This window comes from Zea mays, chromosome 8 (genome assembly GCF_902167145.1).
Source record: "Zea mays cultivar B73 chromosome 8, Zm-B73-REFERENCE-NAM-5.0, whole genome shotgun sequence".
Taxonomy (NCBI): domain Eukaryota; kingdom Viridiplantae; phylum Streptophyta; class Magnoliopsida; order Poales; family Poaceae; genus Zea; species Zea mays.
Genome location: NC_050103.1, coordinates 114574401 through 114592865, shown reverse-complemented (window position 1 = coordinate 114592865; position 18465 = coordinate 114574401).

The following is an 18465-nucleotide window of genomic DNA, read 5'->3' as shown; positions in this document are numbered from 1 at the left end:
TCAATGAATTTTGCATTGATTATGTGCATAGATCTTCAATCCAGTCTCAGGCGTTAGCAGACTTCATTGCTGACTGGACGCCAGGGACTCAGGATGAAGACACAAATAAAGATGCCGAAGTATGGACAGTGTTTTGCGATGGGTCTTGGGGAACCTTCGGGGCAGGAGCAGCTGCTGTGTTGGTCTCGCCATCCAAAGTTAAAACTTGTTATGCGGCAAGACTCGATTTCAGTTGTACAAACAATATTACCGAGTACGAAGCCCTGCTTTTGGGTCTTCGGAAGCTAAAAGCAATGGGAATCAGAAGGGCCATTCTTAAAACTGATTCCCAGGTTGTTTCGGGTCATATCGACAAGAGTTGCAAGGCTAAAGATCCGAAGCTTGAAAAATATCTAGACATGGTTCGAAGAGTTGAAGCTTCCTTCGAAGGATTTTCTATCAAAAATATCCCTCGAGGACAAAATGAACATGCTGATTTGCTAGCTAAGTCAGCAGCACAGGGGCTGCCTTTGCCTTCGGATGTGTTCTTCGAAACAATAAAGGCACCTTCAGTGGAACTCCTTGAAAGAGCAGTCCTCAATATATCTCCTGTTTATAGCGAAGATTGGAGAACTGAAATCATCTCTTACCTTCAGGGTAAATTCCTTTCAGATGACGAAACTTATAACAGGAGGATAGAGGCAAGAGCTCGTCCATATGTCATGATAGAAGGGGAGTTGTACAAGCATGGAGTTTGTGCTCCGTTGCTCAAGTGTTTATCTAGAACCGAAGGCATAGAGTTGATGAAAGAAATACATGCAGGCCTGTGTGGATCTCACATTGGATCTAGGCCGTTACTTGGAAAAGTTTTCCGTCAAGGGTTTTATTGGCCGAAGGCAGCTTCGGATGCAGCGGAATTAGTTCAAAAGTGCGAAGGTTGTCAGAAATGTGCAAGAGATCAAAAACAACCTTCGTCCTTAACACAGCTCATACAACCCATCTGGACATTGCAAAGGTGGGGCCTTGACTTGTTGGGTCCATTACCACCGGCCCAAGGGAACTTAAGATATGTTGTAGTGGCTGTGGAATATTTTTCCAAATGGATTGAGGCAAAGCCTTTAGCCACAATAACTTCGGCCACCATTCAAAAGTTTTTCTCGCAGAATATTTTTTTGTCATTTCGGGGTACCAAAGGCCATCACTGTGGATAATGGAACACAGTTCGACTCCGAAGCTTTTAGGGATTTCTGTGATCAAATTGGTACGAAGATCCATTTTGCATCAGTCAGGCATCCGGAGTCAAATGGGCTCGTTGAAAGAGCCAATGGCATTATAATGACAGGAATAATGAAGTTAATCTTCAATCAACCCAGGGGAAAGTGGCCAGATCAGTTAACCAAAGTGGTGTGGAGCCACAACACAACAACATCAAGGTCTACAGGCTTTACTCCATTCAAGTTATTATTCGGTGACGAAGCAATAACTCCGGAGGAAGCTAAAACTGGATCAATAAGAGTAGTAGCTTCGGCAGAATCAGGTTCTGAAGATGCTTATTCTGTGGAAAAAGATGCTTTAGAAGGGATTAGGCTTCAAGCTGTGGAGAATATCAATAAATATCAAGCCGAAACAATCAAATGGCGAGATAGAAAGGTTCGGCTAAAGAATATTGAGCCAGGACATTTGGTGCTTCGGAGAGTGGCCAACCCAGACACAGTGGGCAAGTTGCAGTTGAAATGGGAGGGACCTTTCTTAGTAGCATCTTCGTCAAGACCCGGTTCATACAGATTGAAGGATATGGACGGCAACGACATTCCTAGATCTTGGAATGCGGATGAGCTTCGGCGATATTATGTGTAACTTGATGTAACTTTTTTATGTTTTTTCTTTTTCATGGCACCCTTTTCCTTTCTAAAGGGGGAGAAAGGTTTTTAATGGGGCCATCATATGTAATTACCTTTTTTAGTTCTATAAGAGCAAAATCCCCCAAAGAATGTAAATGTAAAAGCTGAGAACGCACCATCGAGTGCCAAAAAGTAAAAAGCGAAGAAGCTCCAAAGTCGTTCCTAAGGGAATGCAGAGCTTACAGCGAAAAGTCAACACTGATTCCGCCAAAAGTAAAAGGCGAAGGAGCTCCAAAGTCGTTCCTAAGGGAATGCAGAGCTTACAGTGAAAAGTCAACGCTGATTACGCCGAAAGTAAAAGGCGAAGAAGCTCCAAAGTCGTTCCTAAGGGAATGCAGAGCTGATGTGTGATTGTTTCTAAGAAAATAATGGTTGAGAGTATAGCTTCGGATATGTGTTTGGACATTCATTCGCACATCACATTACATCATAGCATTTGCATTCATAAACATTCATCCAGGCATATGTAGGATAATCATCATCATGGCATAAGTAACTGCTTCGGTATAAGAGAAGAGTTTCTTCGCGTACAAAAAGGAGAGCTTCGGAAGAAAGGGAAATGTTGTTTTCTATGCTTCGCTGTGTACGAAAAGAAGGGAAGGTGTTTTTTCGCCTTCGGCTCAAAAAAGATAATTTCGTCCACAACAAAGCACTTCACATACATTAATGGAAGGGTAAGAGCATGATACAAGGTATGAACAGAACTCATTAAAGACAAGTTTAGTTACATTTACAAAAAGTTATCTCAAAAGTTTCCTAAGTCTGTCTACAGCCTACTCCTACTTAATCTTCGGGGGATCTTAGCTTCGGCGTCATTCTTTTCAATCATCGGCTTCGGCTTCGTCATTCTACATGAATTAAGTTGTTGTAAGTCAAAATTGAGCTTGAAGGAAGAGGTAAGCACAAGGTATGATTTCTTACTGGTTCAAGATGACTCCGAGCTTCGTCTCCAGCCTTTTCTCGCCCGCCTTTTGTCCATATCATTTTCACAAATCTATTGGAAATACTTCGGGTGAGATCAGGAATGTCATCTAGGATTGATGGTGATAAAGTGAAATTGGGCCTATTGACAATCTTTCCGTGATCGCAGCTAGCTTTTAGGAAGGCTGCAGCAGTGCCCCGAGAAGCTACCCAGGCACAGAAGTCACCGTGCCCAGCTATAACTTCGTCGAGCTCGTCAATTTTACCCTCAATATGTTCGAAGGTCTTCGATAAATCTTCAGCTGAGGGGGTGAATTTCTCACTGCTGGCTCCAACTGAGTGAAAATTTTTTCTTAGTCGTTGAATGCATCTGTTGCTAAATTCCAAACATTTTTCTTGAAGGCCCGCCAATAGTTTTTTCAAATCTGAATTTTGTTGAGCTTCGGCTTCAAGTTTTGTATTAAGTTCTTGCTTATCTTGTTCAAACTGCTCAGATTGGCGGAGAAGCTTCGTGTTCAGTTCTGTTATTTTTGCTTCGGCTTCCGCCAATAAACCTTCGGTTGCCTGGAGCTCAAAGTTCTTTTTCTCGATAGCATCTGATTGCTCCTTTATTTTGCTTTCTAAATTTTCAATTATAACTTCGTGTTTCTTGTCTTCAAAATCTTGCTGCATTTTCAAGGCTTTGCTCAACAGCATACTCTGCACGAAAACAACCTTTGTTAGACATGTTTTTATTATTAAAAACAATAAAAGTTAAGGGAAAAGTAGTTTACCTTGAAATTGGAATAAAATAAACTACCAACGATATGTTGTCGTCGGTAGCGGCTAATGTCCGTTTCTAGCTTCGGAAAACCGATACTCTTTGACAGAGTACCGATAACTTTGGCTCCAGTTTGGTTTCGGATACAATCTAATTTCTCATCATCAATACCTCCGAAGAGGAGTGCTCCTGGCTTGTACCCGCAAGATTTGGCATACTCTTTAAGCTCTTCTATTTCGGGTTCTGACAATTTTTCTCCAACTAAATTTTGAAACATGAAGGCTTCGTTTTCTGAAGCTTCATCAGCAATTTCCTTCCCTTTTCCCGACGTTGCGGCCGCGGCCTCTTCGGCGGTGGTGGTAGCTTCTTCTGCAGCCATGTCTAGCAGTATTTTGTCAATGTGTTCGATTGTGCTCTCCAGATTCAAATCTTCAGCTGAGGCAGCTTCGGCAGCCGCGACCTCCGAAGGTGTGATTTCAATATCTGTCCCTTCCTCAGCCGCTGGTGTCTTCTGAGCTGAAGCTCTTGGCGGAGTCTTGTCAATTACTTCTGTCACACCGATGATCTTCTGTCTCTTTACTTTAGTCGTTTTCTTCATTTTTTTGGGCTCCTTTTCCTTCTGAAAAAACTTTGTCAGTTGGGGCCCCAATGGACTTAGCTTCGCAGGCAGGGATTCAGTCATTACCTTCAAAATTGCCTCCACATCAGTGGCAGAGGGTGATGCGGGGGTTTCTTCTTCGTCGGATATTTTTCGCTTCAGAGAAGATGCTTTCCTCTTCTTCGGAATTTTCTTCTTTGATGGTTCTTTTTCATCTTCATTTAAGGCTTCAGTTATCCTTTTCCTTTTCTGGCCTCCGGCACCTTTGTTCAGATTTTCATAGTCAGGGTATTCAAAACCCAAGGCGTCCAGCACTCGATTCAGTCTTCGCTTCGGACGGGTGCCGAAGGCCGCAGTCATCAATTGATCTTCTTTTTTGGAGTAGTTGCCAAGTATTTCATTACACATTACTTCAATTGTATCCAGCCACTCTTGGCAAGGTGTTTTAAAGTATTTCTTAAACTTGAAATAGTAAGGTAAACGCACAAGTTCACCTTCTTTCTTTTCTCCCTTTAGCTTCGGCATTTCCCATTCTTTTAAACTAGGAAAAACCTTGAAAGCCAAAAACTCCTGAACCAGGTCTCTTGTACTAATATGCTCTGCAATAATTCTGAATTCATTCATTGCTTTTTGAGTTGGACCTTCCGGTGTCATGTTGCAATGGGGGCGGGTTTCTCCGAAGATTAGTTCAAGTGGACTTTGCACAAGCTTCTCCTTGTCGTCATCAACCTTGACATAGAACCACTCCGACTTCCAGCCTGCTGCCCATTTGCTTCGGTAGCTGATTACAGGAAACTTTGTGGTTTTCCGGTAAGCAAAATTATAGCAACCAAAATTGTCATGCAATCCATCTTTTCTAGCCTTCGTCTGATAGTGCAGTTCGTGAACTCGACAAAAGCTGTCCGCAAACGGCTCCACCGCTTGGCTTCGGAGGGCCCATGATAGTCGCCTAGAGGGGGGGTGAATAGGGCGAAACTGAAATTTACAAATATAAACACAACTACAAGCCGGGGTTAGCGTTAGTAATAAGAAACGAGTCCGCAAGAGAGGGCGCAAAACAAATCCCAAGCGAAAAGGCAAGTGAGACACAGAGATTTGTTTTACCGAGGTTCGGTTCTTGCAAACCTACTCCCCGTTGAGGAGGCCACAAAGGCCGGGTCTCTTTCAACCCTTCCCTCTCTCAAACGGTCCCTTGGACCGAGTGAGCTTCTCTTCTCAAATCAAAGCCGGGAACAAAACTTCCCCGCAAGGGCCACCACACAATTGGTGCCTCTTGCCTTGATTACAATGGAGTTGTGATCTCAAGAACAAGTGAGAAAGAAAAGAAGCAATCCAAGCGCAAGAGCTCAAATGAACACGGCAAATCTCTCTCACTAGTCACTAGGGTTTTGTGTGGAATTGGAGAGGATTTGATCTCTTTGAATGTGTCTAGAATTGAATGCCTAGCTCTTGTAAGTGGTTGAGAAGTGGGAAAACTTGGATGCAATGAATGGTGGGGTGGTTGGGGTATTTATAGCCCCAACCACCAAAAGTGGCCGTTGGGAGGCTGTCTGTTCGATGGCACACCGGACAGTCCGGTGCACACCGGACAGTCCGGTGCCCCCTGCCACGTCATCACTGCCGTTGGATTCTGACCGTTGGAGCTTCTGACTTGTGGGCCCGCCTGGGTGTCCGGTGCACACCGGACAGGTACTGTTTGATGTCCGGTGTGCCAGCATGGGCGATTCTGACTTCTGCGCGCGCAGAGGGCGCATTAAATGCGCGGCAGAGAGCCGTTGGCGCGGAGATGACCGTTGCTTCGGAGGCGCACCGGACAGTCCGGTGCACACCGGACAGTCCGGTGCATTTTAGCGGGCTAGCCGTTGGCGTTTCCCGAAGCTGGCGAGTTCCTGAGGCCGACCTCCCTTGGCGCACCGGACACTGTCCGGTGTACATCGGACAGTCCGGTGAATTATAGCCGAGTCGCCCTGGAAATTCCCGAAGGTGGCGAGTTTGAGCTGGAGTCCTCTGGTGCACCGGACACTGTCCGGTGGTGCACCGGACACTGTCCGGTGTGCACCGGACAGTCCGGTGCTCCCAGACCAGAGGGCCTTCGGTTCCTACTTAGCTCCATTGTTGAATCCAAAACTTGGTCTTTTTATTGGCTGAGTGTGAACCTTTTTCACCTGTGTAATCTATACACACGGGCAAACTTAGTTAGTCCAAATGTTTGTGTTGGGCAATTCAATCACCAAAATTAATTGGGGACTAGGTGTAAGCCTAATTCCCTTTCAATCTCCCCCTTTTTGGTGATTGATGCCAACACAAACCAAAGCAAATATAGAAGTGCATCATTGAACTAGTTTGCATAATGTAAGTGCAAAGGTTGCTTGGAATTGAGCCAATATAAATACTTATAAGATATGAATGGATTGTTTCTTTCTATATAACATTTTGGACCACGCTTGCACCACATGTTTTGTTTTTGCAAAATTCTTTTGTAAATTCTTTTCAAAGTTCTTTTGCAAATAGTCAAAGGTAATGAATACGATTTTGCAAAGCATTTTCAAGTTTTGAAATTTTCTCCCCTGTTTCAAATGCTTCTCCTTTGACTAAACAAAACTCCCCCTAAATGAGATCCACCTCTTAGTGTTCAAGAGGGTTTTGATATACCATGTTTGAAAAACTGCTTTCTCCCCCTTTTGAACACAAAGGATACCAATTGAAAATATTCAATCACTAAGTTTTTGAAATTGGTGGTGGTGCGGTCCTTTTGCTTTGGGCTCATACTTTCTCCCCCTTTGGCATGAATCGCCAAAAACGGAATCATTAGAGCCCATGAAGTACTATCTTCCCCTTTGGTCATAAGTAAATGAGTTAAGATTATACCAAAGACGAAGTCCGGTCCTTTTGCTTTGGGCTTTTACTCTCTCCCCCAAAGACAAGGTCCTTTTCTTGGAGCGATGGCGAGGGATGAGTTACGGAGTGGAAGCCTTTGTCTTCGCCGAAGACTCCAATTTCCTTTCAATACACCTATGACTTGGTTTGAAATAGACTTGAAAACACATTAGTCATAGCATAAAAGAGATATGATCAAAGGTATTCAAATGAGCTATGTGTGCAAGCTAGCAAAAGAAATTTCTAGAATCAAGAATATTGAGCTCATGCCTAAGTCTGGTGAAAGATTGTTCATCAAGAGGCTTGGTAAAGATATCGGCTAATTGATCTTTAGTGTTAATGTAAGAAATCTCGATATCTCCCTTTTGTTGGTGATCCCTAAGAAAATGATACCGAATGGCTATGTGCTTAGTGCGGCTATGCTCGACGGGATTGTCGGCCATTTTGATAGCACTCTCATTATCACATAGTAAAGGAACTTTGGTTAATTTGTAACCGTAGTCCCGCAGGGTTTGCCTCATCCAAAGCAATTGCGCGCAACAATGGCCTGCGGCAATGTACTCGGCTTCGGCTGTGGAAAGAGCGACCGAATTTTGCTTCTTTGAAGCCCAAGACACCAAGGATCTTCCCAAGAACTGGCAAGTCCCCGATGTGCTCTTCCTATTAATCTTACACCCTGCCCAATCGGCATCCGAATAACCAATCAAATCAAAAGTGGATCCCCGAGGGTACCAAAGCCCAAACTTAGGAGTATAAGCTAAATATCTCAAGATTCGTTTTACGGCCGTAAGGTGGGATTCCTTAGGGTCGGATTGAAATCTTGCACACATGCAAACGGAAAGCATAATATCCGGTCGAGATGCACATAAATAAAGCAATGAACCAATCATCGACCGGTATACCTTTTGATCGACGGATTTACCTCCCGTGTCGAGGTCGAGATGCCCATTGGTTCCCATGGGTGTCTTGATGGGCTTGGCATCCTTCATTCCAAACTTGGTTAGAATGTCTTGAGTGTACTTCGTTTGGCAAATGAAGGTGCCCTCTTGGAGTTGCTTGACTTGGAATCCTAGAAAATACTTCAACTCCCCCATCATCGACATCTCGAATTTCTGTGTCATGATCCTACTAAACTCTTCACATGTAGACTCGTTAGTAGACCCAAATATAATATCATCAACATAAATTTGGCATACAAACAGGTCATTTTCAAGAGTTTTAGTAAAGAGTGTAGGATCGGCCTTGCCGACTTTGAAGCCATTAGCAATAAGGAAATCTCTAAGGCATTCATACCATGCTCTTGGGGCTTGCTTGAGCCCATAAAGCGCCTTAGAGAGCCTATAGACATGGTTAGGGTACTCACTGTCTTCAAAGCCGGGAGGTTGCTCAACATAGACCTCTTCCTTGATTGGTCCGTTGAGGAAGGCACTTTTCACGTCCATTTGATAAAGCTTAAAGCCATGGTAAGTAGCATAGGCCAATAATATGCGAATTGACTCAAGCCTAGCTACGGGTGCATAGGTTTCACCGAAATCCAAACCTTCGACTTGGGAATATCCCTTGGCCACAAGTCGTGCTTTGTTCCTTGTCACCACACCATGCTCATCTTGCTTGTTGCGGAAGACCCATTTGGTTCCTACAACATTTTGGTTAGGACGTGGAACTAAATGCCATACCTCATTTCTAGTGAAGTTATTGAGCTCCTCTTGCATCGCCACCACCTAATCCGAATCTTGGAGAGCTTCCTCTACCCTGTGTGGTTCAATAGAGGAAACAAAGGAGTAATGTTCACAAAAATGAGCAACCCGAGATCTAGTAGTTACCCCCTTATGAATGTCGCCGAGGATGGTGTCGACGGGGTGATCTCGTTGGATTGCTTGGTGGACTCTTGGGTGTGGCGGCCTTTGCTCTTCATCCTCCTTGTCTTGATTATTTGCATCTCCCCCTTGATCATTGCCGTCATCTTGAGGTGGCTCATTTGATTGATCTTCTACTTCATCAACTTGAGCTTCATCCTCATTTTGAGTTGGTGGTGATGCTAGCGTGGAGGAGGATGGTTGATCTTGTGCATGAGGAGGTTCTTCGGATTCCTTAGGACACACATCCCCAATGGACATGTTCCTTAGTGCTATGCATGGAGCCTGTTCTTCACCTATCTCATCAAGATCAACTTGCTCTACTTGAGAGCCGTTAGTTTCATCAAACACAACGTCACATGAGACTTCAACTAGTCCAGTGGACTTGTTAAAGACCCTATATGCCCTTGTGTTTGAGTCATAACCAAGTAAAAAGCCTTCTACAGTTTTAGGAGCAAATTTAGATTTTCTACCTCTTTTAACAAGAATAAAGCATTTGCTACCAAAAACTCTAAAGTATGAAATGTTGGGCTTTTTATCGGTTAGGAGTTCATATGATGTCTTCTTGAGGATTCGGTGAAGATATAACCGGTTGATGGCGTAGCAGGCGGTGTTGACCGCTTCGGCCCAAAACCGGTCCGTTGTCTTGTACTCATCAAGCATGGTTCTTGCCATGTCCAATAGAGTTCGATTCTTTCTCTCCACTACACCATTTTGTTGTGGCGTGTAGGGAGAGGAGAACTCATGCTTGATGCCCTCCTCCTCAAGGAAGCCTTCAATTTGAGAGTTCTTGAACTCCGTCCCATTGTCGCTTCTTATTTTCTTGATCTTTAAGCCGAACTCATTTTGAGCCCGTCTCAAGAATCCCTTTAAAGTCTCTTGGGTTTGAGATTTTTCCTGTAAAAAGAATACCCAAGTGAAGCGAGAATAATCATCCACTATTACAAGACAATACTTACTCCCGCCGATGCTTATGTAAGCAATCGGGCCGAATAGATCCATGTGGAGTAGCTCAAGCGGCCTGTCGGTCGTCATGATGTTCTTGTGTGGATGTTGAGTGCCAACTTGCTTGCCTGCCTGGCATGCGCTACAAATCCTGTCTTTCTCAAAATGAACATTTGTTAATCCTAAAATGTGCTCTCCCTTTAGAAGCTTATGAAGATTCTTCATCCCAACATGGGCTAGTCGGCGGTGCCAGAGCCAACCCATGTTAGTCTTAGCAATTAAGCATGTGTCGAGCTCAGCTCTATCAAAATCTACCAAGTATAGCTGACCCTCTAACACACCCTTAAATGCTATTGAATCATCACTTCTTCTAAAGACAGTGACACCTACATCAGTAAAAAGACAGTTGTAGCCCATTTGACATAATTGGGAAACAGAAAGCAAGTTGTAATCTAAAGAATCTACAAGAAAAACATTGGAAATAGAATGGTCAGGAGATATAGCAATTTTACCAAGTCCTTTGACCAAACCTTGATTTCCATCCCCGAATGTGATAGCTCGTTGGGGATCTTGGTTTTTCTCATATGAGGAGAACATCCGTTTCTCCCCGGTCATGTGGTTTGTGCACCCGCTGTCGAGTATCCAACTTGAGCCCCCGGATGCATAAACCTACAAAACAAATTTAGTTCTTGACTTTAGGTACCCAAACTGTTTTGGGTCCTTTGGCATTAGAAACAAGAACTTTGGGTACCCAAACACAAGTCTTTGATCCCTTGTGTTTGCCCCCAACAAATTTGGCAACTACCTTGCCGGATTTGCTTGTAAGCACATAAGAAGCATCAAAAGTTTTAAAAGAAATGGCATGATCATTTGATGCATTAGGAATTTTCTTCTTAGGCAACTTGGCACGGGTTGGTTGCCTAGAACTGGATGTCTCACTCTTATACATAAAAGCATGGTTAGAACTAGAGTGAGACTTCCTAGAATGAATTTTCCTAGTTTTGTCCTCGGGATAACCGGCAGGGTATAAAATGTAACCCTCGTTATCCTGAGGCATGGGAGCCTTGCCCTTAACAAAGTTAGATAAGTTCTTTGGAGGGGCATTAAGTTTGACATTGTCTCCCCTTTGGAAGCCAATGCCATCCTTGATGCCAGGGCGTCTCCCATTATAAAGCATGCTACGAGCAAATTTAAATTTCTCATTTTCTAGGTTGTGCTCGGCAATTTTAGCATCTAATTTTGCTATATGATCATTTTGTTGTTTAATTAAAGCCATATGATCATGAATAGCATCAATATCAACATTTCTACATCTAGTACAAATAGATACATGCTCAACAATAGATGTAGATGGTTTGCAAGAATTAAGTTCAACAATCTTAGCATGAAGAATATCATTTTTATCTCTAAGATTGGAAATGGTAGCATTGCAAACATCTAGTTCTTTAGCCTTAGCAATTAAATTCTCATTTTCTATTCTAAGACTAGCAAGAGAAATGTTTAATTCTTCGATCCTAGCAAGCAAATCATTATTATCTCTAGGATTGGGAATTGAAACATTACAAATATGAGAATCAACCTTAGCATTTAAAATAGCATTTTCATTCCTAAGGTTGTCAATCATCTCACGACAAGTGCTTAGCTCACTAGATAATTTTTCACATTTTTCTACTTCTAGAGCATAAGCCTTTTTAACCTTAACATGTTTTTTGTTTTCTTTAATTAGACAATCCTCTTGGGAATCCAAAAGGTCATCCTTTTCATGAATAGCACTAACTAATTCATTTAATTTTTCCTTTTGAGCTATGTTAAGGTTGGCAAAAAGGGAACGCAAATTATCTTCCTCATCACTAGCATTATCATCACTAGAAGATTCATATTTAGTGGAGGAGTTGGATTTAACCTTCTTCCGTTTGCCGTCCTTTGCCATGAGGCACTTGTGGCCGACGTTGGGGAAGAGGAGTCCCTTGGTGATGGCGATGTTGGCGGCGTCCTCGTCGTCGGAGGAGTCGCTTGAGCTCTCGTCGGAGTCCCACTCGCGACAAACATGGGCATTGTCGCCCTTCTTCTTGTAGTACCTCTTCTTCTCCTTTCTTCTCCCCTTCTTGTCGTCGCCTCGGTCACTGTCACTAGATATAGGACATTTAGCAATAAAATGACCGGGCTTACCACACTTGTAGCAAACCTTCTTGGAGCGGGACTTGTAATCCTTCCCCCTCCTTTGCTTGAGGATTTGGCGGAAGCTCTTGATGACGAGCGCCATTTCCTCATTGTCGAGTTTGGAGGCGTCTATTGGTTGTCGACTTGGTGTAGACTCCTCCTTCTTCTCCTCCGTTGCCTTGAATGCAACGGGTTGAGCTTCGGATGTGGTGGCATCATCAAGCTCGTTGATCTTCCTCGAGCCTTCGATCATGCACTCAAAACTCACAAAATTCCCGATAACTTCCTCGGGGGTCATTTTAGTATATCTAGGATTACCACGGATTAATTGAACTTGAGTAGGGTTAAGGAAAATAAGAGATCTTAGAATAACCTTAACCATCTCGTGGTCATCCCACTTTACGCTCCCGAGGTTGCGCACTTGATTCACCAAGGTCTTGAGCCGGTTGTACATGTGTTGTGGCTCCTCCCCTTTGCGAAGCCGGAACCGACCGAGCTCCCCCTCGATCGTTTCCCGCTTGGTGATCTTGGTGAGCTCGTCTCCCTCGTGCGCGGTTTTGAGCACATCCCAAATCTCCTTGGCGCTCTTCAACCCTTGTACTTTGTTATACTCCTCTCTACTTAGAGAGGCGAGGAGTATTGTTGTTGCTTGAGAGTTGAAGTGCTCGATTTGGGCCACCTCATCCTCATCATAGTTCTCATCCCCTACCGACGGTACCTGTGCACCAAACTCAACAACATCCCATATACTTTTGTGGAGCGAGGTTAGATGAAATCGCATTAAATCGCTCCACCTAGCGTAATCTTCACCATCAAAAGTTGGTGGTTTGCCTAATGGGACGGAAAGTAAAGGTGTATGTTTGGAAATGCGAGGGTAGCGTAGGGGGATCTTACTATACTTCTTGTGCTCTTGGCGCTTAGAAGTGACGGAGGGCGCGTCGGAGTCGGAGGTTGAAAGCACCTAGAGGGGGGGGTGAATAGGTGATCCTGTAAAAACTTCAAAACTTAAGCCACAAAAACTTGTTAAGTGTTAGCACAGTTTATGCCAAGTGGCTAGAGAGGAGTCAAAACACAATAACCACAAGAATCCAATCACAGAGATGACACAGTGGTTATCCCGTGGTTCGGCCAAGTACAAAACTTGCCTACTCCACGTTGTGGCGTCCCAACGGACGAGAGTTGCACTCAACTCCTCTCAAGTGATCCAATGATCAACTTGAATACCACGGTGTTCTTGCTTTTCTTTTCTTAATCCCGTTTGCGAGGAATCTCCACAACTTGGAGCCTCTCGCCCTTACAAAAGATGTTCACAGAGAATCACAGAGCAAGGGAGGGATTAGCAACTCACACACGACACAAAGATCACAGCGAATACGCACACACAAGACCCAGACTTGAGCTCAAAAGACTAGCACACTAGAACGGAGCTCAAATCACTAGAATGTCGAACAAGTGCGTGAGATTAATGTGTGAGTGATCAAGAGTGCTCAAGGAATGCTTGGTGTGTTCCTCCATGCGCCTAGGGGTCCCTTTTATAGCCCCAAGGCAGCTAGGAGCCGTTGGGAACAAATCTGGAAGGCCATCTTTGCCTTCTGTCTCGTGGCGCACCGGACAGTCCGGTGCACACCGGACACTGTCCGGTGCCCGATTTGTTTCCTTAAATGGCGAAGCCGACCGTTGCAGATCTGGCGCACCGGACAGTCCGGTGCACATCGGACAGTCCGGTGCTTCCTTCCGACCGTTGGCTCGGCCACGTGTCGCGCGCCGATCGCGCGGCCGACCGTTGGCCCGGCCGACCGTTGGCTCATCGGACAGTCCGGTGCACACCGGACAGTCCGGTGAATTTTAGCCAAAGTCGCCGGAGAAAAACCCGAGAGCGGCCTCTTCGGCCGAGGCAGCCTGGCACCACCGGACACTGTCCGGTGCACCACCGGACACTGTCCGGTGCACCACCGGACAGTCCGGTGCCCCAGACCGAAGCAGCCCCTTGGCTGTACACAGCCAAGTCTTCTCTTCTCTTCTTCTATCTGTTTCTAACACTTAGACAAATATATTAGTACACAAAACCAATGTACTAAGGCTTAGAAACATACCTTAACTTGTGATTTGCACTTTGTTCATCCTTGGGCATATTTTCACATTTAAGCACTTGTGTTTGCACTCAATCACCAAAATACTTAGAAATGGCCCAAAGGCACATTTCCCTTTCAATCTCCCCCTTTTTGGTGATTTATGCCAACACAACATAAAGTAGATAGCACAAGTGCAAAATCACTTCAAATAAAAACTCAAATTGGTTTTATTCAATTTTGACATATATGGATCATCCTTTGCCACCACTTGGTTTGTTTTTGCAAATCAAACTCAAATCTCTATCTCTAAGTCAAACACACATGTTGAAGTATAAAGAGAGTCATTCCAAAAGAGATTGATCAAAGATTTCAAAAACTCCCCCTATTTCCCATACTCAATACTTCTCCCCACAAGAAGCCAACTTTTGACAATAGAGACAATAAGAGACAATAAAAGCTTTTGACAAAACAAAAACTCTATCCTACTATTTTCAAAATCTCTCAAGTGGTAGCTGATCCATTTATCGCTTTGGCCTTTATTTTCTCCCCCTTTGGCATCAAGCACCAAAACGGGATCAATCTTGGCCTTTTAACCCCATTGCCTCACCAAAGTCTTCAATTAAGAGCAAATGGCAATAAGATTTCATGAGATGAACTTGGAATTAGTTACCCTCTCATCGGAGTGCAGTGGAAGTCTTTCATGGTCCAAGTCCACCTTTTCCCTTTCAATCCTCCTTCGAGACTAAATCAAGCAAACTCAAGCAAATGGTTAGTCTCAAAGGGTCAAGTTGTAACACATCTCCCCCTAAACATGTGCATCACTTTGCAACGGACTTGTGAGGTCCAGGGAGTGTTGGTACAACTTGAGCACCACAATAAGCAACAAAATGCAGAATGAACCTGATCAAATGCATAAACACATGTATGCTACAATTCAATCCAAGTTCCGCGAATCTAAGACATTTAGCTCACTACGCAGCCTGCAAAAGGTCTTCTCATCTAGAGGCTTGGTAAAGATATCGGCTAGCTGGTTCTCGGTGCTAACATGAAACACTTCGATATCTCCCTTTTGCTGGTGGTCTCTCAAAAAGTGATGCCGGATGTCTATGTGCTTTGTGCGGCTGTGTTCAACAGGATTTTCCGCCATGCGGATAGCACTCTCATTGTCACATAGGAGTGGGACTTTGCTCAGATTGTAGCCAAAGTCCCTGAGGGTTTGCCTCATCCAAAGTAGTTGCGCGCAACACTGTCCTGCGGCAACATACTCGGCCTCAGCGGTGGATAGGGCAACGGAGGTTTGTTTCTTAGAGTTCCATGACACCAGGGACCTTCCTAAGAATTGGCACGTCCCCGATGTACTCTTCCTATCGACCTTACATCCAGCATAGTCGGAGTCTGAGTATCCAACTAAGTCAAAGGTAGACCCCTTTGGATACCAGAGCCCGAAGCAAGGCGTAGCAACTAATTATCTAAGAATTCGCTTCACCGCCACTAAGTGACATTCCTTAGGATCGGATTGAAATCTAGCACACATGCATACGCTAAGCATAATATCCGGTCTACTAGCACATAAGTAAAGCAAAGAACCTATCATTGACCGGTATGCTTTTTGATCAACGGACTTACCTCCTTTGTTGAGGTCGGTGTGTCCGTCGGTCCCCATCGGAGTCTTTGCGGGCTTGGCGTCCTTCATCCCAAACCGCTTTAGCAGATCTTGCGTGTACTTCGTTTGGGAGATGAAGGTGCCGTCCTTGAGTTGCTTCACTTGGAACCCAAGGAAGTAGTTCAACTCGCCCATCATCGACATCTCGAATTTCTGCGTCATCACCCTGCTAAACTCTTCACAAGACTTTTGGTTAGTAGAACCAAATATTATGTCATCGACATAAATTTGGCACACAAACAAATCACCATCACATGTCTTTGTAAAAAGAGTTGGATCGGCTTTCCCAACCTTGAAAGCATTAGCAATTAAAAAGTCTCTAAGGCATTCATACCATGCTTTTGGGGCTTGCTTAAGTCCATAGAGCGCCTTAGAGAGCTTACACACATGGTCGGGGTACCGTTCATCCTCGAAGCCAGGGGGTTGCTCCACGTACACCTCCTCCTTGATTGGCCCGTTGAGGAAAGCGCTCTTCACATCCATTTGAAACAACCTGAAAGAATGGTGAGCGGCATATGCTAGCAAGATTCGAATTGACTCTAGCCTAGCCACAGGAGCAAAGGTCTCCTCGAAATCCAAACCTGCGACTTGGGCATAACCTTTTGCCACAAGTCGAGCCTTGTTCCTCGTCACCACCCCGTGCTCGTCCTGTTTGTTGCGGAACACCCACTTGGTTCCCACAACATTTTGCTTCGGACGAGGCACCAGTGTCCAAACTTCATTGCGCTTGAAGTTGTTTAACTCCTCTTGCATGGCCAACACCCAGTCCGGATCTAGCAAGGCCTCTTCTACCCTGAAAGGCTCAATAGAAGAGACAAAGGAGTAATGCTCACAAAAATTAACTAATCGAGATCGAGTAGTTACTCCCTTGCTAATGTCACCCAGAATTTGGTCGACGGGATGATCCCTTTGAATCATCGCTCGAACTTGGGTTGGAGGTGCCGGTTGCGCTTCTTCCTCCATTACGTTATCATCTTGTGCTCCCCCTTGATCACACGCCTCCTTATGATGAACCTGTTCATCGTCTTGAGTCGGGGGATGCACCATAATTGAGGAAGAGGGTTGATCTTGCTCATCTTGTTCCTGTGGCCGCACTTCTCCAATCGCCATGGTTCGTATAGCGGCTGTCGGAACATCTTCTTCATCTACATCATCACAATCAACAACTTGCTCTCTTGAAGAGCCATTAGTCTCATCAAATACAACGTCGCTAGAGACTTCAACCAAACCCGATGATTTGTTGAAGACTCTATACGCCTTTGTATTTGAGTCATAACCTAATAAAAACCCTTCTACAGCTTTGGGAGCAAACTTAGAATTTCTACCCTTCTTCACTAGAATGTAGCATTTACTCCCAAATACACGAAAGTACGATACATTGGGTTTGTTACCGGTTAGTAGCTCATACGACGTCTTCTTGAGGAGGCGATGAAGGTAGACCCTGTTGATGGCGTGGCAAGCAGTGTTAACGACTTCCGTCCAAAAGCACTCGGGGGTCTTGAACTCTCCTAGCATCGTCCTCGCCATGTCGATGAGCGTCCTGTTCTTCCTCTCTACCACACCATTTTGCTGTGGTGTGTAGGGAGCGGAGAACTCGTGCTTGATTCCTTCATCTTCAAGGAACTCCTCCACTTGAAGGTTCTTGAACTCGGACCCGTTGTCGCTCCTTATCTTCTTCACCTTGAGCTCAAACTCATTTTGAGCTCTCCTGAGAAAGCGCTTGAGGGTCCCTTGGGTTTCAGACTTATCCTGCAAAAAGAACACCCAAGTGAAGCGGGAAAAGTCATCAACAATAACTAAACCATACTTACTCCCTCCTATGCTCAGATAGGCGACGGGTCCGAAGAGGTCCATATGCAGCAGCTCCAGGGGTCTTGAAGTGGTCATCACATTCTTGCTGTGATGTGCTCCTCCCACCTGTTTCCCTGCTTGACAAGCTGCACAAGGTCTATCTTTTTCGAAATGAACATTGGTTAGACCTATCACATGTTCTCCCTTTAGAAGTTTGTGGAGGTTCTTCATCCCCACATGTGCTAAGCGGCGATGCCACAGCCAGCCCATGCTAGTCTTAGCTATTAAGCATGCATCTAGACCGGCCTCTTCTTTTGCAAAATCAACTAAATAAAGTTTGCCGTCTAATACACCCTTAAAAGCTAGTGAACCATCACTTCTTCTAAAGACAGACACATCTACATTTGTAAATAGACAGTTATACCCCATATGACATAATTGACTAACAGATAGCAAATTATATCCAAGACTCTCTACTAAAAATACATTAGATATGGAGTGCTCATTAGAAATTGCAATTTTACCTAAACCTTTTACCTTGCCTTGATTCCCATCACCGAATACAATTGAATCTTGGGAATCTTTATTCTTGACGTAGGAGGTGAACATCTTCTTCTCCCCCGTCATATGGTTTGTGCATCCGCTGTCGATAATCCAGCTTGAACCCCCGGATGCATAAACCTGCAAGGCAAATTTAGGCTTGGGACTTAGGTACCCAACTCTTGTTGGGTCCTACAAGGTTAGTCACAATTTCCTTAGGGACCCAAATGCAAGTTTTATCACCTTTGCATTTTGCCTCTAACTTTCTAGCAACAATTTTCTTATCCTTTCTACAAATTTCAAAGGAAGCATTCAAAGCACAATAAATTGTAGAAGGTTCATTCACTACTTTCCTAACAACATTTCTTCTAGGCATTTGATGAACAACATTTCTTCTAAGCC